Source organism: Tursiops truncatus, chromosome 4 (genome assembly GCF_011762595.2).
Source record: "Tursiops truncatus isolate mTurTru1 chromosome 4, mTurTru1.mat.Y, whole genome shotgun sequence".
Taxonomy (NCBI): Eukaryota; Metazoa; Chordata; class Mammalia; order Artiodactyla; family Delphinidae; genus Tursiops; species Tursiops truncatus.
The window spans coordinates 57674682-57689990 of NC_047037.1; the positions used below are offsets into that span (position 1 = coordinate 57674682).

The window sequence follows — 15309 nt, forward strand, 5'->3', positions numbered from 1 at the left end:
CTCTCTCTCTCTCTCTCTCTCTCTCTATATATATATATATATATATATATCCAGCCAAGTTGACACAAAATTAACCATCACAAACACTTTGGGTCATTATTCTGGGGATCATATTTCTAAGACCTTTTAAGAAAACTTGTAAATTTGAAGACTGGTGATGCTGCTAATAGAGGGTCATGTAAACTGTTATAGTCTAGGCCAGGAAACTTTTTCTGTAAAGGGCCAGATAGTAATATTTTAGGCTTTCCAGGTCATAAGGTCTCTGTCACAACTATTCAGATAATACATAATGAAAAAGCATGGCTGAGTCCCAATTAATCTTTATTTATGGACACTGAAATTTGAACTTCACATAATTTTCACATATCACAAAAGATTTTTCATTTTCTTTTATTTTATTTTTCAACCATTTAAAATGTAAAATCTGAGACTTCCCTCATGGTCCAATGGTTAAGAATCCGCCTTCCAATGCAGGGGACACAGGTTCAATCCCTGGTGAGGGAACTAAGATCACACATGCCATGGGGCAACTAAGCCCACATGCTCTAGAGTCCGCACGTACCACAACTAGAGAGAAGCCTGTGTACCACAATAAAGAGCCTGCAAGCTGCAACTAAGACCCGATGCAGCCAAATAAATTAATTAATTAATATTTTTTAAAATAATTAAATAAAATGTAAAATCTACCCTTAGCTCCTGGGCCATACAGAAACACGTTGCAATTTGCTAACCCTTGGTCTAGGCTGATAATTCTTAAACAGTTGTCTTTGGTACCTTGGGAGTTGCAAACTTCTTCCTGATGGTATGTGATTCAAAATTGTGAGTTCCTTCTTTGGTTGCTATAGGCTGAATAAATGACATGAAATGCTGCAGACTTACTGTTATGTATGTGTGAGCCTACTTACTAGTAGCCTACTAATAACTTATTAAACATTATTTATATTTAGTTATAAAAAACTAAAACGGATCCAATACTAGAATTTTCACCACCTCTTAGTCTTTTTACCTTTTACAAGGATTATATGTTATATCACCCAAATTACCTCACAGACATTGTACAACATAACCATAACACGCTGTACTTTTACTCCATATCACTTACCATAATTGTAATTAATTTAATTAAAGTATGTCACTCCCACTACACTATTAGCTCTGTAAGATCAGTGGTCATGTCTATTTTTTTCACCACTATGTACCCAGTCCATAGCATAACTGGAAAATTGTAGGTGTTCGGTATATATTTGTGGGCTGAATGAATGAAATGAATTGCTTCTGGTCGTTAACTGTTTCAATTCTTAGTTTTTAATTATAAAGAACTTTTCATTTAGCTTTAACATTATCAATCCAGTTTGTTAATGGTTGTTTACCCTACTGCTCCTAATGATGTTATGCTTATACTAACAGTATTTTGGGTCTATAATTTTGAACTGACAGGTCTTAAGACAAGAATGAAATGTGGTTCTAATATAAGTCATTCACACTTGTACTGTTAAACAGTTATATGAAATTCACTCCTGAGGGGATGGGGTGAAGGATAGAAGAGGGTAAGTTTAACAAGGACACTTTATTATTAGCTACAAGTTCTTATTCCAATGGAAAATGGTCAAAAGGTTTGAAAGCCTTTGTATTTGCAAGAAATGTACTTTGTGGATGATCTCTTTTAGTCTACACCCTTTGGTTCAGGGACATTTAACTTCTAGATATTCTTGCTTCTTATCTACCTCAAGGCTAGACTTTCAGAATGTTTCTGCTAAGCCTCACCTCAGCTCCACTTGGGGTAATGCAACTTTTACTAGCTTGTTTCCAAGACAAGATGTGAGAAGGAAGGAGCTCTCCCAGCTCATGATAATGCTTCGAGGTCATTAGCCCTCTGTGTGCTTTGTTTTTACAAACATGCAGGTGCCAAATGGAACCCCAGGGATGATGGTGCCAACCTCCAGGTCTTAAAATACAGGCCTAATGTGAGACATAAGAAAGACTTCCTTGGAAAACAGGACCATTGATCTGTACTCAACAGCTTTAGATACAGTTTTGGTCTATTTAACCTCAATATTTCTAGCATTTAAGCAAGAAAGATCCAATTCCAACGACTCTTATTTTAAACTATTTCACTAAAGGCAGCATTAAGGCAATTTAGGTAAAAACAAAATGTAAACAAAACAAGGAAAAAGAATGTTAATTACTTTAGGGAAATGTGTAAACTTCCTCTTCATTGAATGTTCAATGGTTATTTGTTCTAATTGCTCTTTGGTGAGTATTTATTGGGCACACTGGCAAGCTGCTCATTAGAACTGCTGATTCAAAGATAAGAGGAAAACTGCAAAACTACCAAAAAGTTCACCAGATCCTGTAATCCTTTATGCCCTTAACTCCTTTGGCAACCTCTGCACAGTTGTCAAGGAATCTAAAGACTCAGTACTGCCAACCGCCAACCTGATACTCTGATATGTACTCAGAATTTAACCTGCAAGTTCTACACAGATTGACCCAATTTGCAAAGTTGAAAAAGGTGGCTAAATTGTTTCTGACACTATAACAAGTCCTTGAAAAGAGATAATCTTGTCAAGCTGTGACGTCTAGTTATGTCAAAAAGAAAACAAAGGGCTTCCCTGGTGGCGCAGTGGTTAAGAGTCCACCTGCCGATGCAGGGTACACGGGTTCGTGCCCCAGTCCGGGAAGATCCCACATGCCATGGAGTGGCTGGGCCCGTGAGCCATGGCCGCTGAGCCTGCGCGTCCAGAGCCTGTGCTCCGCAATGGGAGAGGCCACAACAGTGAGAGGCCCGCGTACCGCAAAAAAAAAAAAAAAAAAACAGAAGAAAACAAAACAAAAACTTGGAAAGGAAGCTTTTTTTGTATGTGTGGAAGTGTTTGTAAAGGAGAGAGCTTTAGCTTCCAGAGAACTGCTTAGATTTAAAGTGTCTCTTTCTTTTTAATTTTTTTTGAGAAAAAACAGTCTAGTACTGGCAAAAAAAATGTTTTGCCTTCCATCTTTGGCCTAACTTACACAAGTTAACATCTCTCAGAGAGCCCCTTTCCACCTATCCAGATCCTACCTGTTCTTCCAATTCCAGCTGAAGTCCTTCCCCTTGCAAATTCTGCCTGAGTCAGTTTCCAAATGCATCAGCCCATATCGATTCCCTTTTTCTCTAAAGCATCATTGTCTCCACCACTTATTATATCTTTTGTTTCTTGGTTGCTTTACTTTTATTGAACTGTTCCTCTTCTCCATAATCAAAGAATTAACTCCAGGAAAGCTAGAAGAGTGCTTTATCTCCATTCAAACTAGGAGAGGGATGTTATGAGGAGCTACTGGTAGGGTGTTGTGACAGCACTAACACAGACTGGGGGGTTTGGAAAGACTACCCAGAGGAGATACCACAAAGCAACATTCTCTCATTCCTAGGGCTCTGCTTAACCCAATGATCCAGCCAAAGCTTTGGCTCTCTTTATCTTCCTTCTGACTATATTTACCTCTCTTTTTGAAAGCACATCCACTTTATACTCAATCCTTTTGGTTCTGCTTCAACTGTAAGTCTTTCTTCATTTCTTTCTCATAAGGGCAGAAAGGGCTGAGCTAGAAACAAATCTGCTTCCAATTTAATGGGTACTCTGATGTATTTTTATTTTTCTCTTATACCTCTGTATTATGTATGCTGTGGTGCTACTGCATATGGATTGGTTCCAGGTCACTGGTTGGCAAACCTGTACTCTAGTTCCAGAGTGGTATTTCACTTTCAGACTTCACTGTCTGTTGAGCAAGTATGTTATTTGTGTCAGGACAGAAGATAAATAAATAATATTGCAGCAGACATTCACCCAGGGATTATTGTGTTCTGCAAGGTAGTGGTAGTATTATATGCACTCTATGAGTAGGTGGCTAAGGATAAAGAAACTTTATATATCTAAAAAGCATAGAAATAAACTTACAGGGTTCTTTTTCTAAATTAGAAAAGGGGCTTTCTCCTTCAAACTTTCTCCTTCAAACCAATGTTCATAGCAGCATTATTTACAAGAGTCAAAAGGTGGATGCAACCCAAGTGTCCATCAACAGATGAATAAACAAAATGTGGCATACACACACAATGAAATACTATTCAGCCTTAAAAAGAAAAGAAATTCTGGCACATGCTACAACATAGACGAATCTTCAAGATATTATGCTAAGTGAAATAAGCCATTCACTAAAGGACAAATATTGTACAATTCCACTATATGAAGGACCTAGAGTAGTCAAATTCAGAGACAGAAAGTAGAATGGTGGTTGCCAGGGGCTGGAAGGGAAGCAGGAATGGGGAGTTAGTGTTTAATGGGTATATAGTTTCAGTTGGGGAAGATGAAAAAGTTCTGGATGTGTAAGGTAGTAGTGACTGCAAAACAATGTGAATGTACCTAATGCCACAGAACTTTACATGTAAAAATGGTTAAAATGGTAAATTTTATGTTATGCATATTTTACGAAAATAAAAAGGGGGGACTTTCTCAGTAATACTTCTCTCTTCCTCAAAAGTAACAAAAAGATGAAAGAGAAACTAAAGATGGATTCTGCCCATCTCTTCACTTGGCTAACCCCAGCCTAGCTGTTCCAATAATGAGTTATACAAATAAGACTTACCTGATTGTTTTCTTTTTAAGGTGTTAAAAAAAAAAAGATATCTAGAGGAAATACACATTTTAATATCATTTTAAAACTTTTCTTTAAATCACTTAACCTTCACATACCAGGTAGATTTTTACTTATTCTGCCCCTAGATGTTTCCCATACCTTTTGATATCTGAAATTCCATGTATAGGGACATAAAAATTGTATTCTACAATAGAAAATAGGAATTAATATGCACAGACAACTTAGGAAAGGGAACACATTTTCTTCAATTAACTAAGCCAGAGTTGCTGACAGTATGATCTTATAGCGTCTTGCATTACAACAACTAGAGAACCTATTAACATTCTTATCCTAAGCATACTGAATCAGCACCTTTGGGCTGATGACTTGTAACCTGCATTTTAAATTAGCTCCTCTAAATTAAATTAATGTACACTGAAGTTTGAGAACCACTAAACTAACACAAAAGTAAATAATACCAGTTATATCTCCTTAGACAAACAGGAAAAGATGACAGACAGGTGGGAATCTGATCAGAGGGCAGAAACATGAGACTGTATAAACTGAAATCAAAATTACAATGTCTTGGCCTGTACTCACTGATTCTTTAACTAAGATAGACAACATCGGGATGATGCCACAGATTTAAATACCAGAACAACAAAGACGCAAAAAGTTTCATGGGGAGGTACACTGAAAGGAACAATTTGTCTTTGTGAAGTGTTTTGTAGAACTTGAAGGAAAAGTATAGTGTGTCATGTGTGTAAAAATTAATAAAACAGAAACCTCAACTAAAATAGAGTCAGAAGGCCAGACAATAGCAGAGCACAACAGGAAGAAGAAAGACTTCCTCTTCTTGCCAGGCAAGAAGTCAGCCAATGAATGACTGTCACAACTCAGCCAATGAACAGCCACTATACTTTGAGCCCTCAATTCCTCCGATGTACTCATTGTTTACTACAGCCCTCCCAACTTCCGTTTCCCACTGTTTGAAAGCATTCTCTCCTTGCTGTGTGGAGATTTGCACCGTGGTTCCCCACGACTGTAGACCCTGAATTGCAATTCTTTGTTGATCCCAAATAAACCCGTTTTTGCTGAAGAAATATCTGGCAGTCTATTTGTTTTAGGTCAACATGTTTCAATGGTAGGAACAGGAACAGGGCACAGTCCCTTGGCATTTTCGTCTTTGACCAGCCAGTCCAAACTCAGATAGAACTTTGCATTATTATATAGTGTTTACATTTTATTTGAATTCTTATGTAACTTCTATCCAGGGCCACCCAAAGATCTTTATGCTTTGCTTCCTTGAAGTTTTCTGTCTCACATCTTTGAGAATTGTTGAGTGTCTTCCTGGGGCCAAAATATACCATATATGTAGAAAGTGTCAAAGGAATTGAAAGAATGCATGAAATGGTTTTTGTCTTTCTAGGAACAATATTTCTGTTAAACAAAAAAAAGAGAGGGGGAAGGAGGGCTTAAAATCCAAAGCAACAAAATATTAAATAGTTTAAAATACTGTCAGTAATGCAAAAGCCTTAGTATTCAGTCTTTTTCACAGTCCCAATATGTATCCTATAAAGAGTATTTCAGAACATTGAGACTGCAATATGTTTCATAGTCAATGTGGTTTGAGTGATAAGGCTCATTTCTCTCCTTTTCAACTTTTCTAATGTCTATACTATGCCTTCATTCTATCTTTTCTGCCTGTATGTCTACATTTAACTCTTTACCTCCAAATAAAGAATGCTGCCCCTGATTGTAACCATATAAGAACAGTTCCTTTCTTTAAATTGTAATTTCATTGATGAGATAAAATGATATCTGTTAGCATTTTTTTTTAAAGTACTGTGAATAAATCACTTCGGAGCAGTTATCTAGGAAATGGTCATCATTACTCCCCACCCAATCCCTTGGTGTTTCATACCCATGCCACATTCCCAGGTACTCTGGGTTCAGAAAGAAGCAGCTGCCTGAGCATCATGTGAGGACATCCATCTGTGGCACCAGAAGGAATGGATACATGGGAATCCATTAGGAAGAAAGAGCTTTCAGTTCTTTCTGGCTGAATTGATAGGAGAGGCTAGAGAGAGGGGAAAGAGTCCAACTTAATCAGAGGTTTCAAGCTGGGCAATAAAAAGAATCATGACACCACCAGCAGAAATAGAAAAGACAAGAACTGGTTTTGAGAGCAAAATGATGCATTTTCTTTGAGGTAGAATTTTAAAACTGATGACTGGATGTTCAAATAGAAATGTCTAGCAGATAACTGCAGATACAATATTGCAGCTAAAGAGAGGGGGCAGGCCCAGAGAGGGTGATTTGATCATTTTCATTTATGCAGTGGTTATGGCATTATGATGAATGAAACACCTCAAGAGAAGGAGCGAAGAAAGACAAGCAGAGCATATGGATGGACATTTAAGATATGAAGAAGAAGAGAAGCCAGTGAAAGGGACAAGAGAACAGAGATCAAAGAAACTGGATAAGAACTATACTGACTCAGAGTTATAGAGGTCAAGGGAGAAAGAAAATTAAGAAAGCAGGGATCCCCATTGCGTGAAACACAAGAAAAAAGACCAATGAGAATGGGAACCAAGAAAAAAAATTAGGTTTAGAAATTCAGAGGCTATTAATGAGCCAGATTTTAGGGTAATGAGGAAGTGGGCAAGACGGGTGATGGCACTGACCAATAGAAAGATGATATGCATCACATATATAATTTAAAATTTTGTAGTAGCCACATTTTTAAAAAGGTAAAAAGAAATAAATGAAATTAGTTTTAATAATATATCTTGTTTAACCCAATTTCAAAAATTAAATTGGAAAATTTCAATCTGTAGTTAATATAAAAATTATTGAGAATTTTATATTCTTTTTATCTTTTGCCATCTTCAAAATTTAGTGTGTATTTTACACGTTGCATCACATCTCAATTTGGTTGCTATATTTCAAGTGCTTAATAGCCACATATGAATAGTGGCTTCCTTATTGGACAACTCAGAGTCAGAGAATGTAAATATGCCCCATGTAACACAGTGAAGACAGGAATGGGTTATGGAAGCCAGTAACCAAAATTGCAAGTGGGGATAAGGTATCCTAAATGGATTATCTGAACCTCAGATGAGAAGTGGGATGACAGTGGCCGATAAAGGTCCTAGAAATGACATTTGGGAGCTAGAAGCCCACCTCCGTCATGTTCAATACACTAGGAGGAGAATGAGAAATGAGGATGAGTTCACTGTAAGGGGGTTAAGGGGAAGGTAGTCCTATCAGCAGAGAGTCATATCTGAGTTATGTTGAAGGGAATATTTGATTATGAGGAACAGCAGTGTGGAAATAAAGATCAGCCAAATTAAGACAAGCAAAGGCTATTATTCAGAGCTTGCTATAGAAAAGGAGTTAGCCACTGCTACTTGCATTTTGGCTGAGACTCAAAGCGGGCAAAGGAGTGGGGAAAGCTTTGTAGTAGAAAAAGGGGAAGGCTTCAGGTATGCCTTGAATGGAGGCTGTTGGCATGGGGAGGTTGTAGGCTGGCTAACTAGAAGTGGGGCATCCTATGTGATTCGTTAGAGGTACATATTTGGCTTTTGCTGGTTGGTCCTAAATTGGAATTAGGGGCAAAAATTAGGGAAGCTATCAATTATTAATCAAGTTCTGGGCATTCTGGGCAGATTGTAACAGGGGTTAGTGTTTGGTTGTGGTTTTTTTGTTTTTTTGCTTTTTACTAGTTACAGCCCCTGACTTCATACCAGTCTGATTTATAGCAAACTGGCTTCCTGGGCTGCTTACTATAGATAATGAGTCAGTTTCCTGGGCAGGTTGCTGCAAATTGTGGGTCAGAGATCTATTCATATATATGGTCTGGCCATCATCCATTTGTATATTCAGTCTCTCAGTAGCCTTGCTTCTGTTACTCATTGTAAGACTGTACTTTTGAATTTAGTGTAGCTCAGGAAAGTCACATGTTAGAAGTCAAAAGACCTGAGTCATAATCTCCATTCTTTCACAATTAGTAGTGTGACCCCAAACTCATCATTAACCTTTCTGTACCTCAAATTTTCTCATCCAAAACTGAAGAGAAATCAAAAGTTTTCAGCTGCAGAAAATACAAAAGGAAGGCAGAAAGCAAAAAGGAAGGAAGACGCCAACCACAGAGCAGAGAAAACTAACGATGCTTCAATATAAATTAAATATAATTAAACAAGAAATTGTAGATATAAAAAATATTAAAACTGAGTCTAGAAATGAACAAGGAACAGAGAAATGTGAAGTCATAGTTAGCCAAACAATGGGAAAAACTGGGGAAAAAAAAGTATGTCAACAATTAAAACTAAATTACAAGATGTCTATGCACCAACACAGGCAATAGGTGAGAATCAAAGAATGGCATCTGAAACTCATAAACAAAACAGAAGCTTAAGTAAGAAAAAGTGGTACTAAGAGCATTATATAAAGAAAATTATTAGAATTAGTATAAAGGTAACCACTGGAATAAAAATACAAACCTTCCTACGTACCAAAAGCAATATAGAGAAAGAACAAAGAAAACATAATATAATGTGAATGTCAGAGACCAAAATTATCAATGACATTAACAAATTCAAACTCATATATTAAAAGAAAAAGTTACATTAGCTTACAGGGTAAAAACCAATGCTATACCATATATAAGAGAAATCCCTAAAAGTTATTCAGAAAGTTTAAATATAAAGAGATGGGCAAAGGTACACACACACACACACACACAAAAAGCAAACAAAAAGAAGGAAGGAGTTGTGATCTTAATATCTGACAAGCTAGAATTCAGTACCTTAAGCATTAAAAAAAGTGACAATAAAGGACATGTCATTATGTAAAAAAATATGAATATATAATAGTTTTGAATATTTACGCACCAAATTTCATAGCAATCACTTTATAAAGCAGAAACTACAAGAGCTGTAAGGAGAAATAGCCAGATGCACACAGTAATGCACAATTTTAATATATCACTCTTAGTCCAAGAGGAGTTGACAAAAAATAAAGATATAGAAGCCCTAAACAACATAAGCAATAAAGTATGTGAATATACATCAGACTTTGCATTCCAAATATTGATGCATTTTCTTTTCAAGAGCACATAAACATTCATGAAGATAGACAATATATTATGGTCCAAAGAAAATCTCAATGAGTTTAACAAAGTAGAATGATACAAAAATAATTCTCTCATATAAAAAATATAGAACTTAATAGCAAAATTAAAACATAAATAGGCCTTTCTATCTAAAGTTAAATAACTCTCTATTAGACAACTCTCAAGGCAAAGGGGAACTGAAATTTCAGAATTATTTGTAAAAATAATGGAAATGATGACACTATTTGTCAGTATTAATGAATGAAGATCAGAGAAAAAAATCATAGCCTAGAACAAACGTATGGACACCAAGGGGGGAAAGTGGAGGGGGTGGTGGTGGTGGGATGACTTGGGAGATTGGGATTAACGTATGTACACTAATATGTATAAAATAGATAAGAATAAGAACCTTCTGTATAAAAAATAAATTCAATAAAATTCAAAATTTCAAAATAAATAAAATGTCCTTTTACATTAAAAAAAATCATGGCCTTAAATGGTTATACAGAAAAAAATAAAAGGATGACAATAAATAAATAACCACTTGAATTAACAGAAAGACATTCCTTGTTCTTAAATAGGACTTATTTAATATCACAAAGATGTCAATTCTTCACAAATATATAAAAATTTTACTGGGGAGCAGTCAAAAATAAACAGAAAAAGTAGGGATATTAAAAATAATGGCAAAAAGGGACTTCCCTGGTGGTCCAGTGGTTAAGACTTCACCTTCCAAGGCAGGGAGTGCGGGTTCAATCCCTGGTCGGGGAGCTAAGATCCCACATGCCTCGTGGCCAAAAAACCAAAACATGAAACAGAAGCAATATTGTAACAAATTCAATAAAGACTTTAAAAATGGTCCACCTCAAAAAAAATCTTTAAAAAACAAGGCAAAAATAATGAGTTATAAACAGAAAAAAAGATTTAATTAAGAAGTTAAAATGTTGGTTTTTTGGAAATATTAGCAAAATACAGAATCCACTAGCTAATTAATCAAGCAAAAAAGAAACACAAATATACAAAATAAGAAATGACAAGTAAACAACCATAAAAACAGGATTTTTTTTAAAAAATCATGAGAGTTTACATGGTACAACTCTGCTAATAAATTGTAACACCTAGATGAAATATATACATTCAGAATATTAACCCTGGTGTATATAAAATGTCAAACAAACTAATTTTCATAAAAGAAATAGAGACAGTTTTTCAAAACACTAGCCCACCAAAAGCACAAGGCCAAAATGGTTTCACGAGGGAATTCTAGCAAACCTCCAAAGATCAGATTATCCCAATGCTTCTATGTTCCAAAACACAGAGGGGAAAAATATCTGCCTATCCTCCTCCTAAATACCTTTTTAACTATGATCCATGCCCACTACCATTGCCTGAGCTCATAATCTTTTGCCTGGATGCTCCATTCCTTTTCCCTCTATTTTTTTCCTGCAATCTGATGCTGGAGTGTTACTTTTTTGAAAATGAAAATATGATCACAATTTTATTTACTTTCCCAACTTAAATGTACTGGTAATTGAAGTCGTAGGTGTGAAAATTACAATGGGGAAAATTCTGCTATCATCTTAAACATGCTCTGTCTAATAAATCTGATTATTGATATAGTTTTTGGGTATGTGGGGCTTAAGGGGCCTTTGGTATATCCAGGCCATTTCTTTGGAAGACATTATGGAATTGAAAAGATAAGACAGCTGAAGATGGAATTCTAGATAATATATCAAAGGAAACTAAAGAAAAGTTGAGGGTGTAAGACAGATCTTCCCAGTGATTTTGTGGGGTAGTCAGGTAAGTAACCATCTTCATTTTGAGAACCTTGTCTCAGGATATTTAGTCAAGGTCATATAACTAGCATATGATGTAGCCAGGACTAAAGCCCAGATTACCACCGTAGCCAGCAGTCTGCACACACTGCCTTTCTTCATCTAATAGTCCTCAGCAAGTCTGTCCTTTGAAATGTAAAGGCTTCTTATACTGCCTAGTGTCGATAGCTCACTTCTCTTAAATTTTATTCTCCTTAAAAGCAGGAACCATATTTTATTGTACCCTTTAATCAACAAGGGTGCCCAGCACAGTGAAGCACTAATTCATGCTATAGAACTCTTGGGTATTATTAACTATTATTATAACACATATTTTCTTAAATCTATTAGATTTCTGTGGAGACTGGTACATACTTTTAAAGCAGTTGTGCTGTTGAAAATGTCAAACAATAATCAGTATTGAGGCTGCAAAGAACAAAGAGCTTTGGAGTCTTAAGAATTGCAATTTGGGAGACACAGATTCGGATGAAACCGAAAGACTGCTCCGAAGAAGAGAATCAGTCAGGAGTTTAAAAAGACAAAAGCCACAAGGTTGTTAACTTGCGAGAGAATTGTGATTGACTCTGATGCAAGTCAGGGGATATTTGTGCTTAAGGAATCATGAGTTGTTTTAGGGTAAGGATTCAATAAGCAGATAGGTGGTCACAAGTTGTTTTAGGGTACATGATGGATAAGTATCTTGAGTAGGACAATAAGTGTTCAAAAGGTGAGATTCCATCTGGGCTGAGATGCATATAAGTCACACTTCCTCAATGGTCTCCCAGCTCCATTTTAGAAAGCTCTCTTAGCAATACTGACTCCATTTTGATTTTCCTTTCACAAAAGAGATTGAGAGGAAATGTGTTACACGTAAAACATTGTACACATAGCAACCTTATGGCTTAGATTTTTTTCCTTAGGTCGGGACAATTTCAAATATTTTGTTCCATTATCACCATAAACAGATGTTATAGTTTGAAAAAATATAGCAACCATATACTTATTATTAGTTTGAACTGCTGTCCAGTGTAAAAATTGTGCTGTAAGTGGAGAGCCAGGAAAACCTAGATGAGGTGGAAAGTATCTTGATTGACTTAGTAAAGTGTTCTCAACTTAAAGTATAAATAATATTTTGCTTCATCTTGACTACTGAATATACTCCATACCCTCAGGTTAATACTGAATATCTACCTGCTATAACTCTATTATGTATATTCAGTATGGTAATTCTTTTAACACTTTATCACTAAAAAAGCTCATCAGTGCTCATCATTCAGACTAACTGAAGAAAAGGCTAACGTGGTAAAAAGTTTAAAAGATAAATTACATTAAAGTAAACTTACTACTTAAAATACATGCAGTAATTATATGATACCTAGTTGAGAAATTACTTCGATGAATAATTTGAAATTGGCATATTTACAGCTATGTCCTTCTGAAGTATATAAAGACCCATGGAAGGTTTGTTCTCCTGAGTAGTTTTTAACGTAAACCTGTTAGTTTTATTAATATTGTTAATTTTCTCAGGAAACCCTTTTTACATAGATGGTACAAAAAAAATTAAAGCAAATAATCACAGGATATAAATTCAATGAATGTAAATGAATGCTTTACTTGCATATAGATTGCTGCCATTTAATTTGGTGTGCATTTCTAGATTATTTCTTTATTCATTTATTCACAGAAATTCAAGTAGCCCTCTTTTTAGACCTGCAGAAGTGAAAATGTAAGTTTGTGAGAGCATTGTGATGCTTACTTAGAGCTACTATGGATAACAAAGAAGAATCCCACCATGGTTGCACTAAAAGGTAGTTTCTGTGAGTGACAGACTGGAAGAGAATCCAAAATCTTAAAGTGAGTCCTAGCTCATATAGATGCCAACAGGCCTCAGTTCCCTTTACCAAAGACTTTCTTTAACGCATTGCAAAAAGTCTAAAGCCTTGCTGTGATATTCCATTGAGCATTCACCACCAAGCAATAAATTATTCAAATGGCAAGTCTGATTATGTCTTTTAAAACTACCTCATTTTCCTCTATTTTGAAGACCAAATGGATTATGTATCCCTCAGGTTCTGGCAGAAAGAGATGGCTCTGGATTAGCCTCAAACTGGATAACTGAGGAGCATTTAATAGAGAGACTACAAAAGTATGGGAAAGGTTACAGGAAATCAATTAAGCATAATGCTTTAATCCAGGACTAGCAATTGTAGGGAGGTACTACTCCCCTACATCAGATGGTGTGAAGGGAGAAAAAAGCTACTCAAACCTGGAAAGAGAAGGACACTTGACAGGATCTACAGCCTCTGCAAGAAGGACCAGCCAACCTATTCGTATCTACCAGTGAGAGCCCCTAGGAATAAACGGGGAATAATTGCCCTGACTTCAGTCTCCAGAGAGACTTCCATTGGCTGAACACAACCAGAAACCAGAGGGCAACAGAACTCTTTGATGCAATTCAGATAGGTTAGTCCCCTGGGGCACAGAGAGGGTGGAGAAGAGTAGAGAGTGAATTTGGAGGGCAAATGGAAAATATCCAATATAGTACTCTTTTGGAGGTAATATAAAATCTAACTCAAGGTTATCTAAGCAAACAAGAGTATTTATTGACATAAGTATCTGAAAACTATAGAGGTAGCTCTATCTTCAGGCCCAGCTTCACCCAGCATTTCAAAGGATGTCATTGGGATTCAGCATCTTTCCATCTCTCAGCTCTGTTCTCTTATGTGTAGACTTTATTCGAAGTGTCAAGATATCTGATAGCAGTTTCAGGTTGAAGTCCAGAAAATATACTAAAAGAATAATAAAATAAAATAAAAATAATAAAGTAAAAAACACAAGGTCCTTTCAACAGTTTAATCAGAGTTCCTGGGCTTAACTCTCAGTGGACTAAATCAAGTCACCTGCCCATTCCTAAACCAATCAATTTAATCAGAGGAATGAAACATGATGATTGGCCTGTACTGAATCACATGCCTATTCTTAGACTCAGTTGTTTAGGCCACACAAAGCCCAAGGACAGAGGGTGGGGAAAAAGTGGGTACTGTTACCAAAATTAGGAAAAATGGATGTTAGGCAGCCAAAAGAAAACAAATGACCACTGAGGCCTATTTGGTAATCTAATTCACTTCTCAGCTCTAATTATCATGATGTTCAGGAATATATGAATCTAACAGTTTAGGCTGACCACGTAGCATTAGAAAAATATGGTAAAAACTTCCACCTTTCTTCCAATTTCCACATTTTATGCCAATGAAGCCATGACACACTTATTCATATATATATATTTATATGAACATATATGTAGATACTGCTATCTATGTATGTATATAAAACTTCTCATCTTGCAATAATTTGATTTGTTGTGCTATTAAACGTAAATATAAATATATTAGCTTTCTAGATCTATAAGTAGTGTGCACAACATAAACATTCTCTTTAGGTCACCAATTCTTGAAAAAAAGGGAGACATTTCTTTTTTAGTTGTTAGTGTCACTTCTTTCCAAACTATTGGCATAGAAGGATGAATTAATGAGTCAATATGGTGTTTGGGTTTTTTTAATTTATTTGTTTATTTATTTTTGGCTGCGTTGGGTCTTCATTGCTGCGTGCAGGCTTTCTCCAGTTGCACCAAGCAGGAGCTACTCTTCATTGCGGAGCAAGGGCTCCTCACTGCAGTGGCTTCTCTTGTTGTGGAGCACAGGCTCTAGGCACATGGGCTTCAGTAGTTGTGGCGCACGGGCTTAGTTGCTCCGCGGCATGTGGGATCTACCA

At 36.2% G+C, this 15309-nt stretch overlaps 1 long non-coding RNA gene across 2 annotated transcripts in view; it reads right to left on the reverse strand.

The window, feature by feature from the left end:
- LOC109551895 (uncharacterized) overlaps positions 1-15309 on the reverse strand; it is a 592297-nt gene that overhangs the window by 557239 nt on the left and 19749 nt on the right. Inside the window, exon 3 of one of the 2 annotated variants that reach the window (XR_002178596.2) lies at positions 9570-14327. The exons of the other annotated variant lie outside the window; for it this stretch is intronic. This is a non-coding gene — a long non-coding RNA (uncharacterized lncRNA). Of the gene's footprint in view, positions 1-9569; positions 14328-15309 lie in introns of those variants that run through there. 2 annotated transcript variants of the gene reach the window in all.